Genomic DNA, 18,979 nt, shown 5'->3' with positions numbered 1-18,979 from the left:
TAACCAAATCATGGGTCTGCCTCAGCGCGTCGCAATACGTTTAGTTCGCATAGGAACAGTTTTCATTTGCCGGACTCCTTTGTTAAAAATATGTCGACCACGAACACGGACTTGCGCCAAATTTCTTACGGACCGTTGACGAATATACGAGGAGTGTTTCGCACAGTTCGCGACATGCGCGGGCGCAAATAATGCACCACACAAATAATCATAACAATAATAATACTAATAATAGGCGATGGTGTTTGCTCTCCTGTTGCGCTGTTTCCAAAGTATATTTGCCAGCCTTCGCCGCGACGCCCGTTATTGCTGCCGCACGCGCACCCAGCACTCTTTACCAGCACTGAGCAGCCAGCGCCCAATCCGAGAATAGCCGCACTCGCCGCGACCCTTTTTGGTTTTCCAGACGGGCTTCTCTCGCTTGCCTGAATGCCCACTTTGCGCGAAGCTCGATCGTGTTCTCAAAGAAAAAGGCGGGGCGGATGCGCGGGTTTCCAGGGGCTCGTCTTAAAAAAAAGAAAAAGAAACTCGATCCGGGCACTTAATTCTAAAGCGCACATGCTCACGGTGAACAAAACAGTCTCTGAGAACAGCGAGACCCCCCCCCCCCCCCCCGACACACCATCAGCTACGTCACTGAGCGTCCAACAAGAACAAGAAGGCGGGGGAGAACCGCCAGCGGGCCGGAGTTTCAGCGCCCCGCGGCCCACGTAGAGGTCGTCCGACACGGCGGAATTTAATTACGGCCGTAACTCGAGGTCGGCGAGGGAGAACATTGCCGCCGCCGCCACGGCGCGCATCGCCAGAACGGAGCCCGATTCCGTCCCCCCCTCCCGTCCCCCCGTCATGGCGTGGCGCGCGTGATGCGGCGGCTGGCACGCGGGACGGCACTTCGATTGCTAACTCGACGCGGGCGCCGTAATTGCGCTACTACTCACCTCTCGCGCACACAGCGCACAGGGCGGCGTCCGTGCTCGGACCGACCCCGTCTGGAACGAAAGAGAGAAAGAAAGATCTCGATTACCGAAACACGGGTTGTCCGTCTAAATAACAACTCTGCATGCGTAGTGGTGGCATCAGCGTGATCAACTGTTTGAAAGATCTATAACTGTGACGGGACTCGAGAACTTTACTCAACGTTATATCTCACTGAAGGGAGGGGGGAGGGATAAGCCTGTCATAAGAAGCCAACAAACAATTACACCAAGAACAACACAGGGAAAATTACGATGAATTAATGGAAATGGAAGTGCATGAAAAGGCAACTTTCCGCAGGTGGGGAACGATCCCACAACCTCATTTGGTAGAGCATCTCACGCGAAATGTGAAGGTTGTGGGATCGTTCCCCACCTGCGGCAAGTTTTTTCATCCACTTTTGTTTCCATTAATTCAGCCTTTCTTAATTTCATTTATTAAGCACAAGTAATTTCCCCTATGTTGTCCTTGGTGTCATTCTTTGTTGGGTGCTTATGACATGACTAATAAAAATAGGGCCCCTCGGTTAACCCCGTTTCTTCTCGTTTATTAGATAACGAGGCTCTCGAATCCGGCAACATTGATGCCTTTAGGTAGCATGCGTGGGTTTATTGACCGGTTGCCTTCACCCAAAAAGATCACGTTCTCGTGACGACTGCGGCAGAAAGGATGTTCCACATCCGCCGCCAAGGTCTCTGAGTGGTACTGGCTAACACTCCCAGGGTTCTACTGGGAAACATAAATATCCAAGAAAGTGGATGGGGAAACGGGGCCACGGTAGCTCAATTGGTAGAGCTTCGCACGCGAAAGGCGAAGGTTGTGAAATCGTTCCCCACCTGCGCCAAGTTGTTTCTTCATCCACTTTCATTTCCAATAATTGATCGTTTCTTAATTTCATTTATTAAGCACAAGTAATTTCCCCTATGTTGTCCTTGGTGTCATTCTTTGTTGGCTTCTTATGATATGACTAATAAAAATCGGGCGCCTCGGTTAACCCGCTTTCTTCTGGTATAGTCTGTGCTCCTTATGCATCCGCTGAAAAAGCTTTGAGAATGTCAGTTTGTTCATCTTTCATCGCCCTTGAGGGTTGTACGGCACTGAGTAACTTTCGGCCATGAACGTGGCTGCATTCTCGAGAATTCTTCGGAAACAAGATCAACAACAAGACTAGTCTGTGCGAGCTTTCGCTTCTTTCTCCACGGCGTGCCTTGCGTTGTATTTTTTCAATCAGCGCGGAAGACGACGGGCGCACAAAACGGAAGGACACAGGATCAGCTCTGTCTCGGGGGAACGCTGTCTTGCGTTGCAATTCAAGCGTTTCCAAAGCGTACGCATTCAACATTTGCATGCAAGCACAAAACATGTTTCGTCGAAAAGTCAAACGCAGGTCACCGTATTTTGAATGCCATCTCTTATACGAATAGTTGCCGTCTGCGATGCACAGCTCGCTCTGCGACTTGGTCACGCATAAGAGGGCAGCGAAGGTGAACGATGAATGGTGAGCATTCCTAGGCCGACATAAGCACTGCGTTCTGGAATATATGCGCGGGCTCTTGGCTACATCCAGACCGCATGCATGTACTTTGCAATCTACCTTGTGACCTAATGCATCCGTCACCCAGACGCCGCAACGAGCAAAGTGCCGCATTGAGCATAGTGAAGGTTTCGCATGCGTTCTGAATTGGCTAGCGCATATCACCACTGCTGGAAGAGTGTCGCCTTCTCCGTGAACTCGTGAGTATTGACCAGAACATTGCCTGCAAGCGACGAGAACTGGGACGAAATAAAATAAACCATGAAGGATAACCTTGGCGGTGATCAAAGGGTATTCGCCTCGAGCTCCACTACTGGAAAAGCCAGTCTGACGAAGGCCGGACAACCAAACAAATCGTTACGTACGTTAGTAAAATAAAGAGAGAGAGAGAAAAAACGTGAAGCCGAGAGTTCGTAGCCGTGTCCGAAGCCTAAATAACACAAAGGCTGCTGGCCCCTGACAAAGTAAAAGTAAACTGACGTTTAAGAAACGTCAATTGTTTTAGAGTGTATCAGTGACCAGAAGCCTTAGCGTTCTTCTTAAAGATATGCTACCTGACCAGACGAATTTTCGTCGGTCGAACCTCTTGTATTTTCATTGTTATATACAGGGTGTTTTTTTTTAACTGCACCAAACTTTTTTAAATTAGGAAAGTATAAATTACGGCAACGTTAGGTTCACCATTCCAGTGTTCGGATAGGCAGCCTCTAGATACAGAGAAATTGCCGCACTTGCGTGCGCAAATAGCGAAGTTACGGTAATTAACTTTCTAATTATCGACAATAGGTGACTACAGCAAATGAGTACTTTGGGGCCCGCCCTCGACACTACCTATCACAACGATCAAATTTTGAATAGCCGGTTTCATGTGGGAGCTACGCGAACAAAAATAGTTCCCCTTGGCAGGCTCCTTGAAACAGAAACTGGCCGAAAAAAGAGCGTCTGTGTCGTCGATGTCGCCGCCCTCCCGTCTCCGAGGTCACCACCGATCCGGCCCCACGAACAGCTTGCGTTATCTCCTTGCTGTCTGCGGCGTTGGCCTACAGCGCTTCAGTGCCGGCGGGGCGCCAAATTTACTTCGTCATTCCCTTGGGTCCCTGAAACTGCATTTCGCCGGTGGAAGTGGACACGTGGCGCCCAACGGAATGACGAAGTAAAAGCGCTAGGCCAACAGCCGCAGACAGCGAGGAGATAACGCAAGCTGTTCGTGGGGCCGAATCGGCGGTGACCTCGGAGACGTGACGAGAGGCGGGAGGGCGGTGACATCGACGACACAGACGCTCTTTTTTTGGCCAGTTCGTCTCAAGGAGCCTGCCAAAAGCAACAAATCGTTCGCGTAGCTCCCACATGAAATCCGTTATTCAAAATTTGATCGTTGGGATAGGTAGTGTCGAGGGCGGACCCCAAAGTACTTACTGATTTGCTGTAGTCACCCATTGTTGATAATTAGAAAGTTAATTACCGTAACTTCGCTAATTACGCACTCACGTGCTGCAATTTCTCTGTATCAAGAGGCTGCCTATCCGAACACTCGAAAAATATACATAACGTCACCATAATTTATATTTATCTAATTTAAAAATTTAGTGCAGCTAAAAAAAAAAGACACCCTGTATATATATTTGCTGCGGGACTGGCCGTTCGAGGCACGTTGCGTGTATTCGCGGGCTTCTTTGAGGCTCGGAAGAACACTTTGATGTAGCACGTATTCAGCAACAGAAAGCTACATTTGAGCTTTATTTATTTGAGCTATATGTGAGCTATATTTGAGAAAGCTATTACAATATTTAAGAAGTTCTTTAATTCATTAAGAATAATGTTGTGATTAGGCGGAACGCAAAAAATATTTTGAGTATCTCCAAGCAACGGCAAACAACGTAACCTTGCTTCTCTCCAGCTACGTGGCATTTGCATATCTTTAAATCTTGGTGCATGATACTTGGAACACCCTGTATCTATATACTAAAATCATAAATAGCCAAGAAACAGTGACACGAACAGCAGGATAGGGGAAATTATTTGTAGTTGTTAATTAACGAACTGATCGTAAATTGAAATGAAAGTGGATGAAAAACACGAACTGACCGCAGGCGGGACAGGAACCAACGTGTTTGCATTACGCGTGCTACGGTCTTACCAATCGAGGCACCGCAGTTCTTGGGATGCGGTGTCCAATAAATTGAAAGAAGTGCCAGCGCACGCAAAAAACGAAAACAAACATTTAATTTCGACGCTTCGGTCGGGTTCCAGCCTTCGTCAAAAGTGCGATTGCAAACACACAGAGCTCAGTTTATACAGTTTCTGTGTAAGCGTGAAGCATATTAATAAAACAAAAAGCGAATCCCAACATGCCGACATTAAGGGTGCGATCTTGTACGCGTTCCAAAATAGAACGGAGGTGGTTCGTTCCACCAAGCCAAATACGATTCGTCAATTTGAACCGTGCCGAACGCCATGACGTCAATTGCGGCGTGATATCTGCTATCAATCATTCCGTGTCGTCTGCTATCGGACGAACGGATCGGAACATACCGCCTATTTCGTGACGTAAAGAACGAACCGCTTCCGTTCTATTTTGGAACGCGTACAAGATCGCACCTCTAGTTTCGTCCACACATACAAAATTAAGCATAGCTAGCTTATAACATTATATATATATATATATATATAACACAACCACGCCTTCCATCTGTCATCTATAGAGTTTAAAACTCGTTTTCATTAACATCCCTTGGCGGGAGCCTCTAAACGTACCGAGTCAGTAGGGCTCATAACTGCTCTTCACAGTAATTGAGTTAGGGAAATGAAACGTTTTCCCTCAATCCTCTTCTTCGCCTTTTCCTCTGGTCAGGTTCATTGAAGCCATAGCGACTTCTTGGAAGAGCAAGAGCACGCGAGCCTGGCTTTCTGCTTCGCATAAAAATTATTTTCCTGCCTTTAACTGCCGGCGATTTGCGGTTGCAGCGGAAGTCACTTACGAAGTAATAAACTTTATTATATATATATTTTTTTGTAAGCTGTCTGGATCCCGCGTGTATGAGTAAATGACGTCGCGCCCTTGAGGCGGTCTCGGGCTCATCGCTGGATGCAGCGAAGCATTTTGCTTTGCCCCACAAAAGAAGCGACTGACCGACACGCGAGACGGACAGCGACAAACCGGGAGAACACCCAAAATATCTCGCGCAAATCCATACATTCAAGTCCCTCAAGCCTTTCAATTCGTCTCGAGAGCATCGGTACACCTATTTCACGCTCTTTCAAGCGCTCGTTTCGCTACGGAAAGCCCGCTTTTGTATTATTATTATTATTATTATTATTATTATTATTATTATTATTATTATTATTATTATTAATTCATATATATAGCAATTGATGCTCATTAAGCCAGCCACAGCAGCCAGGCAAACTATACGGCGAAGTCGGGCGCGTGAGATACAGACACAACGCGGATTTCATTTCAGCGACCACCACAAAAGCAACGGTTGGAGAAAAGGTTGACTCAAGATAAAGTCTTTCCAAAAGCGAAGCTTTTCCTTGCCAACCTCGCCGGGTTTCATGACCGTGGGCACTGCGGCCCGGCTGTTCCCTTGCCGAACAGGCCAGCCTATCATAGAGGAGCATGTGCGCTGCGCGCGCCACTGGGTTCCTATGCAGCAACACGAGATGGCGCTCGCCTCAGCGCGTCCGCGGAAAAAGAGAAATTAATGGACGGCAAGAAATTGCAAAGAATAAAGAATTAGTGGAATGCCTAAATGCATGATGCTGAGCGTTTCGAGAACTACGCCGAAATTATCCTGTTAGGTGACATGAATGCCCACGTACAGGGTGTATACAGTAATGTCTCGTTAATATGGACGCCTCCGTTCCCCAGAAAAATCGTCCATAATGCCCATAATAAAGAATCAAGGTGAAAAACACACACATTACGGAATAACCGTTCCAAAGAAAGACACGGTGTATTTAGCAAAAAAAAAAACGAGGAGATGTGGGTTTGCACTGATGCCTTCGGTCCTACTGTAGTGTCCAGAGAAGCGCAACACATTGGCTGCTTGAAGTGCGCGTTCTCCGTGTTCTTTCTGTTAAAGGTACGCGATAGCCGTGTCCAAGCCAATCTTGTAAGCCAGTCTCATCCAAGTTGTAAATAGCATCTGGAGAATTCTGAGCAAAAAATTCCGCGAGATGTTTCCGAGCACTTGCAACGGCGGCTGTACCCACGGTGCCTTGAAATTCCGTGCCTTGTCCTAAACCTGCTGAGCCAGTCCATTGAGTAGTTCAGGTCATGAATGCATCCATAAAGACGTAAAGGTTGCATTAAAATAAAGTCACTGAAGAGAGAACACTTATTTTAGGTGTTTAAAAAGATAGATTCCAACTCACTCACCCATCATTGCACCGAACTCTTTCGCTTTTTCTTTCAGCATCTCGTCGCTCATGGCAGCGCCTCTGAAACGCATTTCCGCGAATCACATTGAGGGCCTCCTCCAGTTCAAACTTCGGGCGATACTGCCGGCAGCAACTCGAGCTTGGTGTTGGCACACTCATCCATTGTCCTGATTATTTCAAAATTGCGTGCAGCGTCGACTTCACCAGATCATTGCCAAGGTTTTTAAAGCGCAGCTTTCCATGTCTCACTGATTCCTCCATGAGCGCCGAAAACGCATTGCAGGAAAGCCAACTTACACATATGCGTAGAACCCTACAGTTTGCATTCGCAGTACCGCGCCAGCACCGACTGGCCGGCCGATCAGTGCCTAATAACGGCTCTAAGCGACGAGCTCAGAAAGAGTAGCACCAGTGCACGAAGTTCACCGGAAGCGCAAGTTGCGTCTGCTAGGCATGACACTACCCCTGTCGCGATTAAAGGGATGCTGAAACACTTTTCGAAAAAAAATGAGTTCTCTGCGGCTTTCTACAGTTTTGTGTCCCCTGAACACGAATATCTGGTTCAAAAGGGCGGAAACAAACGCAAGCGGCTGTTTTTTTTCAAGAAAACACGCACCAACGCCTCAGGGCATCGCGCGAACGCCGCTGTTGCCCGTGATTGGTCGCGGCCGCTGTGACATCATTCGCGGCAGTCGCCGGTCGGCGCCGCCGTTTCAGAGCGTAGCCGGCGTAGCACGCTGTTCTGTTCTGGCTTCATAGCTGAGTTGTAAGCATTATCGAACGTTCTCGCTGTCTCGGACAGCTTGTATTTTCGCCGTACATGTTCGAACCGACAGCCGATACGGAAAACGATCGCGGCAACGGCGGCAACGACGATGTTGAGTGTGCCAACAGCGAGAGCGATGTGTGCAGCTTCTCGCGCGTTGGAAATCTTAGCTGGTACGTAAGTTTTTTTTTTCATGTAGCTGCACGTTCCAATGATGGGAGCAAAAATGCGCTAAAGTGTCACTGAGAACTTGCTGCTGGAAGAATGCCGAAGCACTAACTTCTCATTAGATTGTAAACACGGGTGCAATTCCGCGATGTCAAGCACCTTGCCGCTGCTTGTCTTAAGTCCCGTGGTTTTTTGAGTGTTGATACACGATCGCGAACATAAGTGCCGCGTTTCAAAGCGCGCACATGCAGTGCCGCGAGGTACAGTCATGGAAGTTGCTTATCATACACATCCAGAGATGGCCAGATGTATTATATGTGCAATATTCATACTATGCTTCGACGACTTTGCGATTGTGGCTCGATCAAGAATCGGCATGCGTGCTCCATGCTAGTGTTGACATAAAGATATTAGGCAGTTTTAGCACCGCCATGTGGTAAACACGATAACTGCAACCGTACGTCGAATGTCACTAGGCAAGCCTATACTCCATTTCATACCTGATGTGCAACGCTGTGGAAGCTACGCACGAAGTCCGGTCACCAAAATTTATTGCTGCGCGCGTTTCCGTCTATGCTTCGCTGCGTGCAAGCGGCGTTTGCTGGCGCGAGCATGCACGTGAAGCTGCCGCGACGGGCTGCAATTAAAAAATGCCGAAAAGAAAATTGATTTAAAAGAACGTGTTAGCAGCCGTATAAGTACACGGATTGTTTCTATGGGTAAATTCTTTTTTTTTCATTCAGAACTGAGCTTATATATAGAAAATTTTATCAGAAATCGGGTCAAGAAACACTGAACTTTTTCTAAGTGCGAACGCAGCCACTGCAAGAAGTATCTCAAGAATCCACAGCGTTGTACCTGATATGATACCTGATAGCGTTGGATGAAATGGAGTATGGCAACGCTAGCAACAACGCGTTTCCGCATTTGTCGTAAGGCTATCCGGCTATCACGGAAATGGTCCGAGCACAGCACAGTTGATTTCGTCGGCACGAACTTATCTCTCCTCACCGCACGGACCCACTGCGCTGAAAGCTTCTTGTCCTTCGGGAACCTGTGAAACATCACATCGTCTCGCCCGCCTGTGTTCGCGCAGCCGAATGCTGCACAGAACGAGGGCATGTTGGGCGCCCTTGGCTGTAGGCACTCACGCAGCAGAGAAGGAAAGAACAGTTTACGAAAATCGCAAAAGAAAACAAACGTGAGCGGCGGCGCGGCGGCAGATCTCTCGTAGCGTCGTTCAGTAAAGCGCAGGACGGAAAGAGGCATGCCAGCACGCCGGTCCGGCAGCTCGGTCCCCGCGAATGACGTCGCTCTCGCCGGTTCTCTCCTCTGGCAACCACCTCACCTGGCGCTCCGAGAAGCGATGGGGGCGTGTCCGCGGGGGTGATTTAGAAAGCGATTTCCACCCCTTATATTAACAAAACGAAGAAAAAAAATTCGGAACCGTAAATTATTAGGTCTGTTCTTCCCAATCCCAGCAATTCATGGAAATTGAAAACCGTTTCAGCTTCCCTTTAGTTGAGCTTCCTTGCTTATTGGGGACAGCAAGTGCGCGTGAACACAGACTCGTCTTAGGATCTGGAAAAAAACAAACCCAAAGCCCCTTTCTTAAAGAAAGATGGTTGAACGCCACGCTGTCCAGACAAGATCTATGTATTTGCATTGCATTACGCGCGTCACGCAATGCATTCCTGGCCGTCACCATGGATAGGCCGCGGGAGCAGCGCACGGCAGAAGAAGAGGCAAGAATAGCAGCTTGGGCTTGTTCGTTATCCATCCTGCTGTTAACAGCGCCAAACGAAGACGGGACACGAGGCGAGCAGACGACACCACAAGTGCTCACTTTCAACAACCTTGTTACTGCCGTACGCGAACATAAGAGGCTGCCGTACGCAAACATAAGCGCGAGTGCGATCGTGCCCGTAATGCTATGTTCAGACTACGTTCGTAAGGCGCCGATTTTTCGTAACATACGTAAGCGGAAGCGCAACAAGCGTATGCGTCTAGTTCAGACTGCGAACGTAAAGGTACCAACGTGCGCAATTCTCGCAAAAATCGTGGGTGAGAGTGTTAAAGGCTCGGCAACATTTACGACTGTTATGTTACGACCGTTGCGACACAGCCAATGACCGATAAGCTTTCGGCTTTCAACAACCGGTGACGACACTTCCGTCCTCCCGTCTGCAGACAGCTCCGGGCGCGGGAAGTGCCATTCCGCCATTCCGTGCGCACGATTGGCTGTGTTCGTGAAAATTTTTGCAGTGCGCCTTGCGAGACTGTTTTCAGTTCATCTGGTTTATCCGCCGAGGAAATCGATGGCCGCAGATGCGTGCTCCGAACTTCGATGAGTGGTCTCATTAGGTTTTCAAGGAAGCGGAACTGCTGGGGCGACATGCGCATGATGTTATGAAACATCGCAGCGTCGCCAACTCGGAGCTTGGCGAAAAGGTTGTGAAAATAGCCGTCCACGGCCCTGTCGAGAAATACTTGCCGCACCCAAACCCTTCTGCGACGCCTTCGTTGTCTTTGGGCGATTGAATACATGACTATAAGTTTGTTTTGAGCGTGAATTTCCTCGATCTCGGCCAGCGCTGGCATGTTGGCAGGAGCCATATTGGACCGCTGGTGACGTCGATTCTGCAGCTCCAAATTTGATTGGCCTGTTGTAAAAGCCGTAATTTAAGCAGCAGTAAATGTGAACAAAGGTGCCGGCTTAACTGCCGTAACGTTTTTTACAGCCGTTACGTTCGATACGCCAAAAGAGCTGTTACGCGCGTTACGACCGTAGTGTGAACATAGCATAACGCCGATCTTGTGTGCTGGCAACGACACACAGAAGCCATGTGGGAGGCACTAGTGCAGTCGAATGCCTACTGGTCTTTTAAAGACTTACCATCGAATGTTCTAGCGTTATCACTGACCGTCGCGCCAGTTCTAGAATGTACCCGATACGGCGCGTCGTGCAGGCAATCTGATCCCGTGCCCATAATAACGAGACAAAAATGCCTGTATTTACCCGTTTCGTTCCCAAAATAGCCGTCCATAGTCCGGACTGCGCGTTTCTACATTAACGGGGCAGAATTGCATGGCGAGAGACCGGTCGCTGTTAAGAATGGCGAGCTGCAAGGCAAGATTGCCACCCAGTTACGACTGGGGGACAAGACGCGCATTCCCCACGCACCGTCGCTGCAGCTAGGAGGCGTTCGAAGAAGCGGCCTTTGCGCTGAAAACCGCCTCCTTCCACCAGCCCCATCGACATTGCGACGGAACGAGTTCGGTGTGCGAACAATGGTTCCGGAGTTCTCCAGCGCGGACCTGATCTGATGCGCATGAACAAGCTGCCGCGGGAAAGCCGTATTTTGGTGCTTCCCATGCCTCGGCCAGACGCCAGACAACTAGCTACCCACGATTGGCACCGATACTTCCCGGAACGACACCCCTCCAACGCCATCGTCGGGCATCGGAATGTGTGTGCCTTTGTGTACGTAAACTGTTCTGCGGAGGGGCGGCAGGTTGGCGATGAGTAAACGAACAGTCGCCGCCTCGTATGGCCGGCGGACCGAGTGTATAAAAACTGTTGTTGTGCGAATGCTGGACACACTTCTCTTGAGCAGTCATGTTAGACTGATACACTTCTCTCGTGCAGTCATGTTGGACTGACACTCTTTTTTTCAAGCAGTCATGTTAGACTGATTTAATTTCTGTAAATAAACCCTTATTCCTCGTTCTCGATGAGAAGCAGTTCTTCACTTCATCAACGTCCTCAGCGTAAATAAGTTGGACGACGGCATGGGCCAGCTACCTTCCAATCTTGGCAAAGGACCACGGGCAATAGGGATTGAGCCCCCAATCCTGACATCGCCGAAAATTTCATCCATATTGCGGGATGTCCACATTAACGGAGTCCATATTAACGAGACATGACTGTAGACTGTTATGCCGACAACAACGGGAAACTAATGGCAGATCTCTGTGAGCAGCGTAACCTCGTTATCGTGAATGCGGAGACTAAATGTGATGACCAGATCAAATGGGAAGTCAGAAATAGGCAATCGACCATTCACTACTGCCTGATGACAGAAGGAATTTATGATGAGTTGACAGAAATGGTCACTGACGAAGAAGGGTATAGAAACAAAGGGAGCGACCATAAACGCATCATTTTGAATATCGAATATGTAGTTGAGAAAGAGAGCAAGGAGCGAACCACGGCCAGTCCAAATTTGAACGCTGAACAAATGACAAATATAGTCACAAGAGTCGAGAAAAAACTTGGCAAATGGTCAAGCAAAAAGTGGGAAATAGTGAGCTTCTAAGTGTAATGACAAGATAAATAAGGAAAAAGAAGCAACACGTTTTTTTTTTTTTTAAGGAAGAAAGGAAACAGAAGAGCTGGTGGAACGGGGAGATACTGGAGCGATCGATGAATGACAGAAAGCATCACGATAGCATAGGCAGGCAAAAAAAATAAAGCGCAGTTGCAGCAGGATGAAGTAGATAGAAAGTGGGAAGTACAGCGGGAAAAAGAAAACTATGGTTCAAATACTAGTTCAAGCAAATATGAAAGGTGAAAGTGAACGTTAGTTGTCAGAACTGTGGGAGAAAAATAAGGCCCCACCTAGAATTTTTTGGAACCATATTTAATTGATAGGCAGAAATTCTGGAACACCACAACAACATATCCTAGTCTAAGATGGAAACAAACTGGAAGGGGATGCGGCATTAAATTACATCCGAAAAATAACAGCCGAATCATTTCAAGGCATTGGCAAGGTAGTTTCTGAGAGAAAGAGAGCAGGAATGAGAACCAGATGGAAAAGCAGCTGGTGGTGAAACTTTTCAACTGGAAGAAAGCTGAAGAGAAAACTCCTAAACACACAGCCACAGGTTTAGACAACGTTCCCGTAAACTGGTTATTGAAATAGGAACAAAAAGTAAGGAAGCTCTCTTGAAAGCAGTAGAAAAAGGATCTTGCAAGATAGGCGAATACCAGACAGTTGGCGACAAAGTATAATTAATTTCATTTATAAAGGTAAGGGGGGAAAGATTGAGTTCACTCATATAAACCACTGACCACTATATCGGTAATATACAGGTTATCAATGCAGACGATTAAATTAAAACCACATGTATGGGCAGAACATAACGGAATATTGGGAGAACATGAGAACGGCTTCAGAATCGGTAGACGTACGGATGGTAACTTCACTGTTCTTACTCAGTATATTGAAGTATTAAAAGAAGAAAGGAGACTATTGCATGTGGCTTTTCGAGACTTACCGGAGCTTATGACAACGTATACCGCAACATCTTTGGGGATATTCTGGAAGGGGAAGGCTTAGGAAACGACTGTATACAGTTTATGAGGGAAATTTAGTTGCGAAATAAAGTTTGTTTTGAATGGGAATGGATGAGGAGCGAGGAGAAAGCTTATATCAACAAGGGACTGAGGCAGGGGTGCCCTCTATCGCCGCTGCTGCTTATGATGTACATGGTGAGGATGGAAAGAGCGCTACAGGAAAACAATATGAAGTTTAATATCTCATACAAACAGGCGGGAACAGTAGTACAGCAGCAGCGTCCAGGTTTGTCTTATGCGGACGACATTGGGTCGCTAGCTAAGAAAAAACGAAGTCAGGAAAAAAAACAATTTATGCTAACTCAAAGGGAAGATCCTTACTTTTCGAAGCGAGATCAGGATGCCTTAGAACATGCACCTATAAAACGAGATATAATAAGGAAGAAGAAGCATGTGCTTGCTGCAGTAAAGCTATGGAACGATGGAACATGTTTTATTAGAATGTGAAGATATTCACCCAGCTGTCGGTTTAGGTTCGTCTGGCCTCCTTGAAATCCTTGGGTTCAGGGATAGCAGAGGAAAGTAAACATGTACGCAGAGAGACTAGTAAGAGGGGATTGGATGCTTGCAGGCAGATAACTATAGGGATACCCCAAACAACGGAGGCGTACAAAAACAAGTTCCGAGTAGTGGCTCAGAAAGTTTGATGCTGGGAATTCTTTGTCTGCGTTGTTTTCTTTTTCTTCATAAGGATAGGTAGGACATTATGCAAAATAAGAACAACTTGGTGGCGCAACCCCCAACCAGGTTTCAAAGAGGACGCTTTTAGCATCCATCCATCCATCCATCCGCGGCAGCGGCGGCGCCGGCCATGCGGGGGAAGGAACAAAACAGACTCAGAAAACTCGCCTTCGCGAATCCGTGGCAGCACGGTCGGTAATGAGGAAGTAAACGCTTCTTGCAGACAGAATGAATTCGAATTGCACTGCGTACATATGCGCATGCTGCCTCTGAAACCATGATGCGTTCGAGGCGTCCGTGGTACTCGCCAGCAGTCAGAAACTCCTCTTAACGAAAGGCTCGGCATGACTGATGTCTGCACTCGTGTTTCGACTCTTTATGCACTCACACAAAGCTTCGCTGTAGATAGATTCCAACTCGTTGGACCTGCAGCAATTTTTTATATGGAGGGAAAGAGATAAGAAGAAGGTAGGGAGGTTAACCAGAATCACGTCCGGTTGGCTACCCTACACCGGGGGAACGGGAAAGGGGGAACACAAAGATAACAGGGAGAGAGCGGAGGGAAGGAAAGAAGGAAATTGCAGTGAGTTCGCTGACGTGTGTGGCCTTACAGAAATTGCAATTAGAGTCACAAATGACCGCACAAGCCCATCGTCCTTAAGAAGCACAAAAGTGCCTTCACCGCTTTTTGGGCCGACGGGCGATGGGGGCGGTGTTCCAGCAGCACCTGCACAGAAAGCGGCCGATTGTCCAGTTTTTGAAAAGCTTTGGCAAGTTCTTGTCTCTCAGGGGTGTATCGTGGACAGTGGCACAGCAGGTGGTCGATGTTTTCTTCCGTGCCACAGACCTCGCATGCTCCACTGTCAGTCACTCCAATCAATGTAGAGTATGCCTTTGTGAACGCAACTCCTAACCAAAACCGACAGAGAAGCGTAGCTTCACGTCGAGGAAGTCCGAGTGGAGGCCGGAGTTGCAGGGAGGGGTTTAGTCGATGCAGTCGTGTGTGTCGTAAGTTTGGCGAGTTCCACTCGGTCAGTGGGAGACTGCGTGCCAAGTGTCGAAGCTGCCTAGCGGCGTCTGTCCTCGAAAGCGGAATCGGAACGCTCTGCTCTTCATGATGTGCTGTACGAGCAGCGTTATCGGCGGAATCATTGCCACTGATTCCACAATGGCCAGGTACCCATTGAAAAATGACCTCGTGACCTTTTTGTTGGACATCATGGTAAAGTTTCGCGATTTCGTATGTCAGTTGGTCATGGCATCCGTGTCGAAGAACTGACTGCGTGCACTGTAATGCCGGTTTGGAATCACAGAACACAGCCCATTTTCTAGCTCTTTCAGATTCAATGAATTCCAGTGCTCGACGCAGGGCCGTTAGTTCTGCTGCCGTTGAGGTCGTGACATGCGATGTCTTGAAGCGCAGTGTCATTCCTCGCGTTGGTACCACCATGGCACCACCGGAACTGCACGACGTAGTTGATCCATCGGTATAGATGTGGACGTGGTTTCTGTACTTTTCATGCAGAAGAAGTAAGCTCAGCTGTTTTAGAGCAGGGGCCGGTAGATCTGTCTTCTTCTGTAGTCCTGGAATCATTAGATGCACTTGTGGACGGCTCAAACACCACGGAGGAAACGCTGGCTTGGCCGCAGGTGCGTACCCTGAAGTAAACGACGCACGCTGTGCAGTGACAATGCCGCTAAATGTCGAGCAGGGCCTTGCAGCAGTGAGGCTCGCCAAGTGGTGGGAAGGGGTCCTAGCATAATGCCTGAGATGCATACGCATTGTCTCAACGGTAATGTGCGTCTTGATTGGGTAATCCTGCGCAAGGGCAATGGTTTCAGCCGTTGATGCACTGCGTGGTAAGCCAAGACATATCTTAATAATAATAATATATGGGGTTTTACGTGCCAAAACCACTTTCTGATTATGAGGCACGCAAGGCATATCTTAAGGGCTTGGGCTTGAATGCTCTGTATCGTACGCAGGTTAGACTTGCAGGTGTTGGATATTGCAGGCAGGCTGTATCGCAGGAATCCAACGAACAACGCCATGTACAGCTGTAACATAGCGTGTACAGATACTCCCCAACTTTTTCCAGCAAGGAACCTGAACAGGTGGCAGATAGCAGTCAGCCGCTTTTTCACGTAATTGACGTGCGGAGTCCAAGACAGGTCTCTGTCAATTACGACTCCCAAGAATCTATGACTTCTGCTGTATGGCATAAGTTGTCCGTTAATAGATACGCCGTAACCAGACATTGGCTTCCTTGTGAATGCCACCATTGCGCACTTTCCGCATGAAATTTCAAGTCCCTGTTCACGAAGGTAGCAAGATGTCATTGTGGCAGCCTTCTGAAGCCGAGCGTGAAGCTGAGGTCGTGTCACGCTTGATGTCCAAATGCGGATGTCGTCCGCATAGATGGAAAGTCGTACGGTGCTTGGCAAGTTGTCAACTAATCCACAGAGGGTGAGATTGAAAAGAGTCGGGCTAAGCACTCCGCCTTGAGGGACTCCTCGGCTACCGTAATGCTCGGATGTCGGGCCATTTTCTGTGTCTATATAGAATGGTCTCCTCTGTAAGTAGTTGCACACCCACATATACATCTTACCACCAAGTCCGACGGCTTCTAACATGCTAAGAATGGCTTCATGGGTGACATTATCATAAGCCCCTTTAACGTCTAGAAACAGAGCAGCAGATAGTCGCTTACAGGCCTTTTGGTGTTGCACAGATGTTATCAAGTCAACAACGTTGTCTGTTGACGAACGGCCACGTCTGAATCCGGCCATAGCATCTGGGTAGATTTCATAGTACTCTAAGTACCATTCTAGACGTGTTAAAATCATTCTTTCCATTGTTTTTCCGACACAGCTGGCAAGTGCTATCGGACGGTATGAGGAAATGTCCAAAGGCGACTTGCCAGCTTTCAGAAGTGGAATGAGGCGAGTTGACTTCCATTCTTGCGGAACCGTACCCGTCTGCCAGGAGTCGTTGTACAGGAGCAAGAGTGCCTTCCGAGCTTGGTCTCCTAGGTTACACAGGGCACGGTATGTAATGCCGTCAGGTCCTGGAGCTGAAGAACGCCTGCACAAAGCCAGCGCAGCTTCTAGTTCTTCCATAGAAAAAGGGCATTCCATGCGGGGATCACGTGAGAACGGTGGGTGGTAGAGCGTTCCCGTACCCGTTCCATCGGAATTTGCTTCGCCAGCAATCTTTCTGCAGAAAGATTCAGCGACATCAATATCTCTACATTGTAGATGGAGTGCCAGAGATTTAAACGGGTGGCGCTGACCAAAGGTTGTGCGAAGGCCACGAGCAGTCCTCCATATAAGCGACAAAGGTTTTCGCGGATCCAGGGACTCGCAAAAGGATACCCATTGTCGCGAAGCCAGCTTGTTCATGTGACGCTGCATTTTCTTTTGTGTTCGTCTAGCCAATCTCAAATCATAATTGGACTTCGTGCGTCTATATCTTCGCTCCGCACGACGGCGAATTGCTCGAAGTTTCGCTAGTTCGATGTCGAAATCGGTGCGGGAAGAACTCTTCGAAAGGAAATGCGTGGTTGTTTGTATGGCATCCTTTATCGCGCCCTGTAGGTTATAGGAGGTGCCGTCACGACAGTCTTCCATTATTATTTTGTATTTAGGCCAATCGGTGCACTGGACGGTTCTGGAGGACTTGGAGCTAGTCAAACCTTCGATATTCAAATAGGTTGGGATGTGGTCGCTACCCCGCGTTTCTAAATCCGAAAACCGGTGCACTCTTCTCGAAAGTGAACGTGAAACGAAGGTAAGGTCCAAGCAGCTACTATACGCTGATCCACGCAGATAAGTAGGGCTACCATCGTTTGACAGGCAAAATTCCAGTTCATAGGCAAAGGACACCAACGTTCTGCCTCTAGAGTTCACTTTGGAGTTTCCCCATAGGTAATGGTGGGCGTTAAAGTCCCCGGTGAGCACCCACGGCTGTGGAGTCGATGTCAAAATTCCCCGTAAGCGCTCACAATCTAGACGACTTGTTGGAGATAATTAGACTCCAAGAATTGTGAACGTCAGCTTTTTATTCTTCACTGTTAAGCAAACGTATTGATTTGCTTCGTCAAGAGGCACTGTGCGATGTACATAAGTCAAGTCACGGCGTATAAACACAACGACCTTGCTGCACTCTCCGTGGGCAGAGGACATAAAGCACTCATACCCGGACAGTCTGATGGGAGCTGACAGGTTGGGCTCGCAAATCACGATAATGGGGAATTGGTGCGTAAATACCATGATACCTACAGGCTGTAATGGCACTGTCGGCGTCATTTATGACGTCGACATTTCTATACCAACCGACGACTTACCTATATTAATAAAGCCAACTACAGAAGGCACTCTTATTAAGCACATCACAAGACTTGGCAACACACGTTGCCTGAAGCTGTGGTTTGAGCGAGACAGCCTTCCCTCACACGTCAAAGTTGGCCACGTCCGCCATCCAGTCCGCCCATACGTACCGAAGCCCCTGCAGTGCTACAAATGCTGCAAGATGGGACACGTAAAAGGTGTGTGTAGGAATAACCTGGTGCGCCCACGGTGCGGTAAATACAAACTGTCTGAAATCGGACATGCGTGACTTAAGCCCTCTGGCGTTCTACTGAAAGACAGATGCATTCTTGACCTCCTCTTGAAACGACGGCAATTTTCGGGCCGTGGTTTTACCCTAGAGTCGCAAGCACCGGACTCAAGGTGTCCAGCACTTGCAGTGCGCTCTGTGCCGACGGGGTTTTCATGCTGCTCAGTAGAATGCGCATGGCGTCCATAAGTGACTTCAGCATCACTATGACTTGGCGATCCCCAGTCGTCGTCGCATCCTCGGTTCGTGAGGTCAATGAGGGCGGCGCAATTTGATGTGACTCCGGTGCAGGTTGTGCTCGTGGAAGTGTTGGCGACTCTTCAGGAGGTGCGAGTCTTGCCCCTTTCTTCGTTTTCGCAGTGTCTGTCTTTGTGGAAGTCGGCGTTGATACGGTAGCCGCTTTGCCGGAAGACGATGGTGTATATCTTTCAGTAGATGTTACTCTTCGTGATGCTCTTCGATGGCGATGTCGTCGTCGCCTGAGAGTAGCGG

At 48.3% G+C, this 18,979-nt stretch overlaps 1 protein-coding gene across 4 annotated transcripts in view; it reads right to left on the bottom strand.

The window, feature by feature from the left end:
- The window catches only part of LOC139048715 (uncharacterized), a 293,534-nt gene that overhangs the window by 170,954 nt on the left and 103,601 nt on the right, over positions 1-18,979 (bottom strand). For 2 of the 4 annotated variants that reach the window (XR_011507863.1, XM_070523211.1), the window contains exon 2: positions 939-989. The exons of the other annotated variants lie outside the window; for them this stretch is intronic. The gene's annotated coding sequence lies outside the window, so the exon portion shown is untranslated. The remainder of the gene's footprint in view (positions 1-938; positions 990-18,979) is intronic. 4 annotated transcript variants of the gene reach the window in all.

Source organism: Dermacentor albipictus, chromosome 1 (assembly GCF_038994185.2).
Source record: "Dermacentor albipictus isolate Rhodes 1998 colony chromosome 1, USDA_Dalb.pri_finalv2, whole genome shotgun sequence".
Classification (NCBI taxonomy): domain Eukaryota; kingdom Metazoa; phylum Arthropoda; class Arachnida; order Ixodida; family Ixodidae; genus Dermacentor; species Dermacentor albipictus.
The sequence above is the reverse complement of the archived record's forward strand: the minus strand, read 5'-3'. Positions and strand labels throughout refer to the sequence as shown.